The sequence below is a fragment of the Mesoplodon densirostris genome, chromosome 18 (assembly GCF_025265405.1).
Source record: "Mesoplodon densirostris isolate mMesDen1 chromosome 18, mMesDen1 primary haplotype, whole genome shotgun sequence".
In the NCBI taxonomy this organism is placed as follows: domain Eukaryota; kingdom Metazoa; phylum Chordata; class Mammalia; order Artiodactyla; family Ziphiidae; genus Mesoplodon; species Mesoplodon densirostris.
In genome coordinates this window covers 30890566-30903091 of record NC_082678.1, presented here as the reverse complement: position 1 = coordinate 30903091, position 12526 = coordinate 30890566, and the positions used below count along the sequence as shown (strand labels likewise).

The following is a 12526-nucleotide window of genomic DNA, read 5'->3' as shown; positions in this document are numbered from 1 at the left end:
CTAAAATGAGCATCTAGAGATTAAAAACAATGTCTAAATGAAAAAGATATTGCAGGAGGTTAAAGGCTAATTAGACACGGCAGAAGGTCAGTGAACATTAAGGCATAGCAACAGAAACTATCCAAAATGAAACAAAAGGAGTAACAAAACAACAACAAAATGAATAGAGCCTCAGTGACTTGTGCAACAACTTCAAGTGGCCTAATACATGTGTACTTAGAGTCCATGAAGGAGAGGAGAAATATAAAAATTTGAAGAAATAACAGCCAAAATTTTTCCAAATTGGTAAACACTATAAACCCACAAAGTCAAGAAGATCAATGAAAGTTAAGCAGAAGAAACATGGACAAAACTAAACCAAGGCACAAAAAATAATCGAATTGCTCAAAACCAGCAATAAAGAGAAGAATTTAAAAAGAGCCAGAGGAAAAAATTATACACTACCTACAGAGGAACAAAGATAACAATGACAGCAGAATTCTTGCTTGAAAAATCGTAAACAAGAATTCGGTGGAATAACATCTTTAAAGTAGTGAATTGAATTCTATCAAGCTAGAATTTTATACCCAGATCTGTCAAAACAAAAGCAAAATAAAGACTATCTCAGACATACAGAAGCTGAAAGAATTCATTACTAGTAGACTTTCACAATAAGAAATGTTAAAAGAAGTATTTTTAAGCAGAAGGAAAATGACACCAGATTGGAATATGGATCTACATAAAAGATTAAGAATACTGGATACATACAACAATGAAGACCCAATGCAACCAAAAATAAATAAACAAATTAAGAAAAGAAGGGAAAAAGCATATAATCATTGTAATAGATGCAGGAAAAGAATGAAAACATCTAACATACAATCCTGATTAAAGAAAAAAACAGCCCTAAGTAGACTAGGAATGGAAGGAGACTTCCTCAACTTGATAAATGAATTCTACAAAAAACCTAACATCATACTTAAGGGTGAAGGACAAAGTACTTTCTCACCAGGATCAGGAACAAGGCAAGGATATCTGCTCTCATTGCTTCTATTTGACATTGCACTGAAGGTTCTAGCCAGTGCAATAGGGCAACAAAAAGAAAAGAGATATTCAGAATGGAAACGAAGAAGTTAAACTATCTTTATTTGCCGATAACATGATTATGTAAAAAACCTGACAGAATCTAAGAATATGCTACTGCAACTAATAAATGAGTTTATCAAGTTTTCAGGGTACAAGATCAACATACAAAAAGATGAATTTGTCTCAACAAACAATCAGAGATCAAAGTTTTAAAATGCTACTTATAAAAGAATCAAACATATAAAATACTTAGAATAAATCTGACAAAAGACTTGCACACTGAAAACTGTAAAATACTGCCGGGGGAAATTAAGAAAGACCTAAATAAATGGAGAGATATAAAGTATTCATGGATCAGAAGATTCAATATTGTTGAGACATCAATTCTCCCCAAATTGATTTATACATCAAAACCCCAGTAGGCTTTTCTATAGACATTGACAAGCTAATTCTATCATATGGAAATAAAATTTAGAATAACTAAAACAACTTTGAAAAAGAACAAAGTTGAAGAACTAACAGTAACTGATTTCAAGGATTATGAAGCTACACCTTCAAGACACTGTGATAGTAGTGTAAAGATAGACAAAAAGACCAAAGGAACAGAATACAAAGTTCTGAAGTAGAGAGATGTGGAGAACTGACTTTCAGGTTCAAAGGCATTTCAGTGGAGAAATGATAGTCTTTTCAAGAAATGATGCTGGAACAACTGAATATCCAGGTGCAAAAAGAAAAAAAAATGAACTTCCATCTAAACCATATACAGAAATGAACTCAAATTGGTTCAAAGATCTAAATGTAAAATATAAAACTATAAAACGTCTAGAACAAAACAGGTGAAAAATTTTATGACCTTGAGTTCGGCAAGATTTCTTAGATACAACAGCAAAAGCATAATGCATAAAAGAAAAAAATAGATAAATTAGACACCATCGAAATTAAGAATTTCTGCCCTGCAAAAGACACTCCTGAGAGAATGAAAAGGTGAGTCACAGAATGGGAGAAAATACTTAGCAACTTACATATTGGATAAAGGACTAATTTCCAGAATATATAACGAACGCTCAAACCTCCAGAAAAATATAGATAAAAGATTCAAAGATATACAGATGGAAAATAAGCATATGAAAAGATGTTTGACATGATTAATCGTTAGGGATGCTACAGTGAGATACAACTACACACCTATTAAACTATCTAAAATTAAAAATACTGAGCACAGCAAATGTTGGCCGCAACGTGAAGAAAATGCAGCTCTCATACACTGCTGGTAGAGATGTAAAATGATCAAACCACTATGGAAAATAGTGGTCAATAGGTAAATGGTGGTACATCCATATAAAGAAATGCTATTCAGCAATAAACAGAAATGAATTACTGATATATACAACAATATGGATGAAGATTAAAATAATCATGCTGGGTTAGAAGCCAGTTAGAAAAAAGTATACACTGTATGATTCCATTTACATAAAATTCTAGAAAATGCAAACAGAAAGCAGATCAATGGTTGCATGGTGATTGGGAAGTGCAAGGAACTATGGGAAGGAAGAATTACAAAGAGACATTAAGAAACTTTCTGAGGTGATGGACATTTTGATTTTCGTGATGTCTTCATGGTGTGTATGTATGTGTGTGTGTGAACACAGATTATTGCATGTCAATTATACCTCAAAAAGCTGTTAAAAGAAATGATATTATATAAGAAAGACAATTGGGGAAATTTGAATAGCAACACTTTATTAGGTAATACTATTGTGTAGGAATTTAATTTCTTCAATACTGTGTATTAACAGTATTGTCGCTACACAGGGAAATAATTTTTAATATCCAGAGAGGAGGGCATCTAGCTGACAAGAGAGGGATCGCAATTGTGGCAGATGCTGTGGGACGCTGAGGAAGATGAGGCTAGAGCAGTGACCAATGCGTGACGGCACGGTGAAGACAGTCATTTGTCAGGTGACCTGACAAAGACGGTTGGAACAGACTGCTAAATGCAGGGCCGTTTCCGCATACTAATCTCACGCAATCCCCTCAACTAGCCTTGGCGTGACAGAAAGTTTCAATTAGCTTGCCATATTGGAGGGGGGATGGCACAATTTAAGGTGCAGTAAGTTGTGTAATAAACTGTCACAATAGGGTCCTACAGAAATAGTTTTTTAAACCGCAAAAAAATAAAACTTGACCCTTCCCTCACAACATATATGAAAATTAACTCAAAATGAATCATAGACCTAAATGTAGCTATACAACGTCTGGAAGAAAACGTAGGAGAAAATCTTTGTGATTTTGGGTTAGACAGTGGGGTCTCAGAGAAAGGTTTCTTAGATTAAGACACAAAAAAGCAGAAACCATCTAAGAAAAATTGCTAAGGGACTTCCCTGGTGGTTAAGACTCCGAGTTCCCAATGCTGTGGGCCCGGGTTCGATCCCTGGTCAGGGAACTAGGTCCCACATGCATGACTCAACTATGAGTTCGCATGCCACATCTAAGAAGCCCATGAGCTGCAACTAAGGGGCCCATCTGCCGCAACTAAGACTCAGCACAACCAAATAAATAAATTAAATAAATATGAAAAATTAAGAAAAATTGCTAAATTAGAGTTCATCAAAAAAAATTTAACACTTCTAGTTTTCAGAGACACTTTAATATAATGAAGATAAGTCACATTCTGGGAGAAGATATTTACTAAACACATATCTGAGAGCAAGGACTTTTTCCACTGCTTTTTATATAAAGCACTCTTAAATCTCCATATAAATATCCAATTAAAAAATGGATTTGAACAGACACTTCATTTAAAAAGATATTTGCACATGAATAGACACTCAACATCATCAGCTATTACAGAAATGTAAAATGTGGCAAAAACCACGAGATTCAACTACACACCTACTAGAAAGGCTAAAATTTTTTTAAAAAACAAATATAAGGATCAGGTGAAGATGTAGAGCATCTGCAACTCTCATAGACTGCTTGTGGGAAAGCAACATGGCACAGGAATTTAGAAAACAGTTCAGCAGTTTCTTAAAAAGTTCAATAGGCACTTATCATATGATGAAGCATTCCAATCCTGAGGTATTTTACCCCAAAGAAATGAAAACATATGCTCACACAAGACATATGTTCACACACACGTGAGTGTTTTCAGAGGCTTTGTTCATAATAGCCAAAAAACTAGAAGAAACTCAAATGTTCATCAAACGATGAATGCATAAACAAATTGTGTATCCACACAACTAGAATACTGCTCAGTGCTCAAAAGGAATGAGCTACTGACAGGTGCAACAAAACAGATGAATCTCCAAAGAGACTAAGTGAAAGAAGCCAAAAACAAAAAGCTACATACCACATGATTTCATTTATCAAATATTCTGGAAAGGGCAACATTATACGGACAAAAATCAGATTGGTGGTTGCCAGGGGCTGGTAGTGACAGGAGGATGGATTGACTACAGAGGGACATGAGGGGTCTTTTGGGAGTGCAGAAGTTTTCTTTACCTCAAATGTGGTGGTGGCTACAGAACTATACGTTTGTCAAAACACATCACACTGTATATTTAAAAAGAGTGAATTTTGTTAAATGAAAATTATACATAAATAAACATGACTTAAGAAGATAATCAAACAAACCTAAAAATACAATTGAGTGAAAATCAATGTAAGAAAAATCAACGTACAGTGTTTCCAATTCAAGGGTCATCATGAGGATGCTTTCAATTGCTGTAAGTGACACTTGTGCTGTTCCCATGTCTCTGAAGGAGAAGCCCAAACATGCATGATATAAAACCCAAAGACAAAATTTCTAAACTGAAGAAGATACTTAACATGTGATTCCTTCCACTTTGGCTTCTTACTTGCCATAGATGATAATTCCAAAGAGATGCTTTTGAAGAAATTTAAATTTGCATCATCAAATTAATGACCATGGTGCTGAACAGTACAATCATTTTCTATTATCCTCACTTCTCATTTTCAATTGCATCTTCCTCTTTTAATCACTCTTTTTTAAAAATATAATGTACCCCTTATTCCTTTTTGCTTTCTTGGATAAATACTATTCCTATATGCATCTTCATGTTCCCTATCTATATGTGTTCTTCAACACTGTTCTCATCATCTGCTGGCTCTCTTACCCATATATATTCTTTCTTAATCCTTTTCTTTGCCAATAACTCCTACTTTCAATAACCCAGTTAAAATCTAAATTATGACTGTTTAGCCAAAGTACTCAATTTTTGACGAAAGTAAAAAGGAACAGAAATTATCTCATGAGCCATGAAACTGTTACAGTACTTACAAGTATTTTAATGCTGGCACTTTAAAAAGACAAGAATCTTCAACTGTTGGCAAAGGATTACGATTGAGAATTCTGAAAAATGGAATGGAATTAAAATTATCTGCATTTTCAATTACTTCCATGAAAGTTTATATTCATTTTTTTTGGTATGGAACTTGAAGGTTAAAAAAATCATTTTCTGTCTTTACCTTAAATCACCATTAGAATCTGTAAAACACTCTTTCACTGGGAACTACCCAGGTCTCTAGATGATAAAGTGGACAAGAGAAACAAACAAACAAACAATAAAATAGAAAAAAAGTGGCTAGCAAAGAAAAAATATGCCAAAGTACTTTTCAGGTTAAAAACCCTCAAAGTGACTATGCTGGTAGGAAGCCCCTGCTCTGTAAAAAAGTAGTATTTCTAGTGTCCTCCATAATTCAAGGTGTTTTTCTTCCATCTCTACAAATTTTGAAAAATTTCATGATTTAAACTACCCAGCTAAAGACAAAAATAAGGCTAATTCCTTGGTTCTGGAGCCAAAGAAGAGATAAATCCTAGAAAAACTGGTGAAAGCCATACTCTCATCACATAGTCCCGTGTGTATTCTTGTGCCATAGCCTTTGTTACTGTGTATGTAATCAACTGTTTACTTGTCACTCTCCTAGATTGTCAGCAACTTGAGAGCAGGGACCACACTTTATTGTCATTATTATTCCTGTGCCTGACATAGTGCCTAATATTTACTAGCCATTTAATAAATGTTTGCTGAATAAATAAATAACATTTTGTTTATATATCAATAAAATAAACAAATTAATTTTGGGGAACAAAATTTTATTCCAAAATGTTGGAATAGGTTTTCTTCATAGTTCTTTCTTTCCTTTTTTTCCTCAATTCTTTAAAACAAATAAGGGGGAAAAGAAACAGGAAGAAAGAAAAGAATATCTGATTTTAGGTTAACTCTACTCAAGAATTATTAGTGTACTTTTGAAGAATATTATAAAGATAATTATCAAAACTAATATCTTTTGGGTTGCCATGCATATATGATCAGCATTTAACATTTCATCCTCACAGTAACCTTATGTGATATATATATTACACAATTGTACAAATGAGGAAACTGAGGCACAGAGAAGTTACATAACTTGTCTTAAGTCATCAAGCTCAAAGAAGCCTGTGCTTAACCTGAATGAAAAAAAAAAGGTTTTATTTTAAAACATCTGTTACTTTAACCTTAATTTTGACAGCACTAAATATAGAAATACCTTTTCAAACTTCATCTACCCATCTGGGAAAGCCTCTATGAGAATTATATTTTCTCTTTTTATTTATTTATTTATTTATTTATTTCTCTTTTTATTTATTTTTTCCTTAATCATCTCTTGTGATAAATATTTAATTAGCCTATGGTCATTGAGACTTTATAGATTTTTTTTAAATTGCAGGAAAATCAGTAAAAATGATGCAGGAAGGACATCTGAAAATTCATCCCTGCATAGAAGCAACAATAACAACAACAACAAAACTGGCAAAAATGGTCAGAATCAACTTCTTCTGAACTCTGGAAATTTAACCAACATGCTGGCAGTAAATGGGGGAGCAATTTATTAAAGGAAAACAAATTAATTTCTGTAAGAACAATGAGATCTGTGTTGCTTTAACTTGCCCTCGACCTTTGGTCTCCATGCCAGTGGTAGCCTTGAAAAACAGCCCACATCCCTGGTACCAGAACTAGCAGCATGGACTGAGAGGTCCTTCAAAGCCTCATTCCCAAAGAACTGTCATTTTTTTACATGTCTGGTGGTCCCCTGGAAGACCTCACTTGAAAGACTTGCCTTTGACCTGACTGAGGGCTGTCTAGTGAGAAAAGCCTCTGCTCAGGTGGCATTTCTGGAAAACATTTTCAAGCAAATATTTTAACATGGCAGTGGCATGAGGCAATGGATAACAAGTTTGGGGCAAAAAACAACCCAACCGCAAAGCCTTAAAAGAAAAGCTGAGGAATGAGATGTCCACAGACACTTTGAAATATTCCAATGTATTCCTGGGAAACTGGAAGACCACAAGACATATTCCTGGGCATCTAGGAAAATAACTGTTAGCATTAATAAATGAGTTCAGCAAAGGTTGTAGGATATAAGATCAATATTATTTCTACACACCAGCAATGAGTAATCCAAAAATGAAATTAAGAAAACAATTCCATGTGTAACAGCATCAAAACAAATATAATACTTAGGGGAAAATTTTACCAAGTAAGTGCAAGATTCACACTGTAAAGTACAAATCTGTTGAAAGAAATTGAAGAAGATTTAAATAAATATAAAGACATGCTGGATTCATGGACTGCAACATAATCTTATTAAAATTTCACTACTTCCCAAATCGACCTATGGTTCCATTGCAATTCCTATCAAAATCCCAGCTGACTTCTTTCCAGAAATTGCCAAGCTGTTTCTAAAATTCCTATGGCAATTCAAGGAAACAGAATAACCAAAACAATGTTGGTAAAGAACAAAGTGGGAGGACTCACACATCCTGGTTTCAAAACTCAGTTCAAAGCTACTGCAATCACAGTGTGGTACTGGAATAAGAACAGACATGTAAATCAATGGAACAGAATTGACAATATAGAAATAAACCCTCATATTTATGGTATATTGATTTTCAACAAGGGTGCCAAAACAATTCAATGTGGAAAGAACAGTCTTTTTAAATGATGCTGGGACAACTGTACATCCACATATAAAATAATGAAGCTGGACTCCTACACTTCACACCGTATATGAAAATTAACTCCAAATGGATCAAATATCCAAATGTAAGAGCTAAGGCTATAAAACTCTTAGAAGAAAACACAGGAGTAAATCTTTATGACCTTGCTTTAGACAACAGTTTCTTAGATATGATACCAGAAGCACAAACAACCAAAGGAAAAATAGATGAATTGGATTTTATAAAAACTAAAAAGTTTGTGCTTCAAAGGACACTATCAAGAAAGTGAATAAACATATGGAATGGAGAAAATACTACAGGTGGGAAGAATAAGATGCAGTTGGGAGAAGAAAAGTATAGTAGTTGCTAGGTGTGACAATCTCAAAATTTTGAACTATTACAAATAAAACAGCCACCCTGAATCACCCCAAAGGGCAGACCCAAGTTATTTTTGCTTTTAGTGTTTATGCCTTTCTAAATCTGAGAAGCTGCCAGGATTCTAGTACATAGCAAAAATTGAGGACAACACCCTGAAGTGTGGAAGCTTTTGTGTGTACATAGCTATGTACAGGAAACCAATGCTAGCTGACTGGGGGAGCATTAGGGCGGCTCTGTGACCGCAGCTCAATTTGCCTTCATAGTGTGGACACACCTCCCGCACTGATATTCTCAACAATGGGGTAAATAATTCAATAGGGATAAGGCTTTGATTTTCCTCTTATTCTCTCTTCGTGCTTATGTTCTTGGTACAATATTGATGTACCACGGACAAGCCAGCATGTGAATGTGCTCTGTCTGCTTAAGTTATATAGCCTTTCTACATTGTAGAGTCCTTCAGTTTCTAAAATCATGGAGCTTGTATTGTTAGATCCAATGAAGTGACTAAAAGAATTTTTAAAAATAAGCCATCAGTCTGGACCTGCATAGGTGAATGAAGGAGAAACACTTTACAGTCAGAAAAAAAAAAGCATACTTAACGTTTAGGATTATCAACCTCTGCCGGTTTTCCAAAGTATATTTCATTCCTGATTTTATCTGAAAGAGATATGATTACTACCACCATTCAAAAAGTGGTACTTTATTAATTAATAAGCTCTTGGCTCATCTTTGAGGTAGATTTCGGATTTAAAAGACTACCACACTGCTAACTACTTCACCTGATATTTCTCAATAACATAGAGGCTTCACTCAAGAAACCTACTGACTTATAATTACCTGACACCCAGTGATGAATCAAGGTTTTGTGGGGCCTGAACCTCATCTACTTTGGGAAATCCTATCTAATAATAACATGCAAAGTTATAAATAGACAAATCCCTAGGACCCCTCTCAACACCTTGGAAGGGACCTATGCAAGTGAGGAGCCCTGAAGCCTAAGGTTCATTGAATTCATGATAAATCCACCTCAGCTGGGGCCCTTTTCCAAACTTATTTAATGCAAGCAACTTATAAACACCCCAGTAATATGTCATTATAGGTAGTAAACTGATTTAACTCGAGGGTGGCATCTTCCCTTGGTGGCTTGCCTTTGGTTAAGAGATGCAATAAAGTTTATATCTCACCATGGCAAATGTTTCCTGAAGCAAATTAGCTTTATCTATTAGAAAGACTTAGTCCAAAACAAAGACTTACTATACTGTGACAATCTTTTGAAAGTAACTGTGAATGAGTTTTCAGAGTACAATACTAATTTATTTCCAACACCAGATAGTTCTGATTCTTTCACTACCTTTTTCTGTCATTTAAGAGGAGTACAAATTCCAAAGGAACAACTTGGTGCCTCTTCCGTTACAAATCTTTTCTAACCTACCACCCATTTGCTACTTCATCACCCCATCCCTCTCCTTGTTACCCTGCTGCACAGATGCTAGAATGGCTCTCATATGTTTTCCCATCAACATCCATATTTCTCCTTCCAGTATGAAAGCTTCTTGGGGACAAAGTCCCTGCCCTATGCGTCTTTGTATCCCCAGCACTTAGTACAGTGTTCACAGACAGTGGGCAAGGCACTCAGTGAATGTTTTGGAATGAATTCATTAATTTTTAAACTGTGATTTATTTATTTATTTCCACAATGTATTGTCCTGTGTTGCCTACATAACTATAGTGAAACTCTGATTCTTATAAGGAACTCTTGGTGTTCTGGGATGTTTAGGAAAGGTGGTGAGTTTCAGACGTTGTACTGACGCTACTAAAACCTCCTGGTGAAGGGACCTCACGAGCCTGCTCTCCGGTGTGCTAACAGAAGAAAAACCGACCCTTGGTGCTCTCTCCCCAAGGTAGGCGTCAGCAAACTAACAAGGGAAAGGAAGGAGGCCGCTAAAGATAGGCATCTGCAGGAATTGTTAACCCAGCTCCAGACACAGCCTCAACACCTTCATTAACCCAAAATGTGGGAACTGTGTGAAACTGGATTTCTGAACCACAAGACAGGTAAGAGAGTCTTTTCCAAAGCCAGGTGTAGAAGAGCTCTTTACCTTGAGTCTAAAATCGCCTTCGGGCCATTGAACGTACCCACTATCATTTCCTTGTGCCATGAGAAATCAGAGAAGTTTTGAGCTGAAGGGGTGGAAAACCCACACTTCTTACTGAAGAGTAGTCAGCAAAGAAAATATATTGAATTAGGCCACAGCAAAGTCTTTTCTTTATATTTTTCACACTACAGCTGAACACAAACAACGTCTTTTTCCATACCTCAAAGCTTCCTATTGGCCACAGATAATTCACTTCAGCAATATATGCTTTTTTGAAAAATAATGTTCTGGGTGGCTGGGGAGAGCCCTGTGGTGGGTGTTCAGGAATTCTTTCTGCTTTACCATTTAAAAGAGCTAATGATGGTTGGGGAAGCACCCACACCCACTGAACCACACCCTGCTCAACTTAGTTCTATGCAGCTCTGTGTTGCATACATTTTAAGCAGTTAGGAACTTTGCACATGAAAAGGAATCCAAGTGAAATTCAAAAGTGGAAGTTCCTGGACCATTCTCATATTGGAGAGGCATCAGTGGGATTCCATGACAATGCTAATCTGAGTGTTTTTGTTTGGTGCCTTTAATTGACCATGCCAAAGATCAGTACTATGGAAAGCAGAGCCTTTCATATATATGAGTTAAACAAGTCTCTTGGCCTCTTTGTACCTTAGTTTCCTCATTTGAAAAAAATAAATAAATGGCTCTCAAGGCATACTTTCCATAATTCATACTGGGCTTAATTACACCCAGCTAACCAATAACTGCATGACTGTTTTTACACACAGTTGTTTACATGTATTCATCTTCTATTTCACTTACAACTTGTGTAAAAACTGCATTCCATGCCAGGCCTGAAACGTTCCAAAGCTCAGTTCTGTGAGTAAATCGCAACCAAGATTTCTACAAAACAAGACACGAGCAAAAGAATTAGAAAAATAGATATTCTTTCAGAACATTTATCCATTGGCAATAATTCTAATTTATATATGATGAAACATAACATCACTACTCCCTCCATACACTAAAGAAATCTCACTGTGGGAGATATTATGATTTATACTTTCATGATTATATATGTGGTGCATTAGATACAAAATACTAAATGCTCATTAAATACTTGTGTTAAGTGATCTTTATTTCTCTAGCTAGGAAGCACTATTGACAGTTTGGGCTGGATAATTCTTTGCTGTGGGAGGCTCCCCTGTACACTGTTGGATGTTTAGTAGCATCTCTGGTCTCTGTCCACTAGATGCCAGTAGCATATACCGTTCTGACAAGCAAAACTGTCGCCAGACACTACCAAATGTCACCTGTGTGCAAACTCACCCTGGTTGAGAACCACTGCTCTTGATCCTGGGGGATGTTGGATGCTCAGCATGATCCTGCTCTGCGCTGGAACTGTCACCTCGGGATACAATGGAGACTGAGCTACAACTTCCTTAAGGAGCTCTGGAGGCTGAGGTGGGGTCTTCTGCTGGACTGGAGAAGGTTCAACCTCTTTAGTGACCTGTGGATTTATGGGAAGTGCCAGAGCCAGAGATTTAACAGTGACATTGTACAAGTGTGACTGCTGAGCTTCATCTATCCCATGATGAACACATGGTCAAACTACAACCTCCTTAAGTGTCTCCAAAGGCCGGGCGAGGGCCTCCTGAGGACTTGAAGTTTCTAGTTCCTCAGGGGCCTCTGAAGGCTGAGATGGAGCCTCCTGCATAAGTGGAGGTGGTTCTACCTCTTCAGTGGGCTCTGCATGCTGAGCCTGGGCCTCTGCCTGGGGTGAAAAAGATTCAACGTCCTCAGGGGTCTGTGGATGCTGAGCAGGGGCCTCTTGATGAGGTAAAGATTCAGCCTCCTCAGTGAGCTCTGGATGACGAGTTTGGGCCTCCTGCTGGGATGCAGAAATTTCAGCTTCCTCAGGGGGCTCTGGAGGTTCATCTGTGCTCCCCAGAAAATCCCTAGGTATGCTCTCCTCAGGATAAAATGCATCCAT

At 36.5% G+C, this 12526-nt stretch overlaps 1 pseudogene; it reads right to left on the bottom strand.

Annotated features, from left to right (window-relative positions):
* The window catches only part of LOC132479210 (leucine-rich repeat-containing protein 37A3-like), a 25555-nt pseudogene extending 13029 nt beyond the window's left edge, over window positions 1-12526 (bottom strand).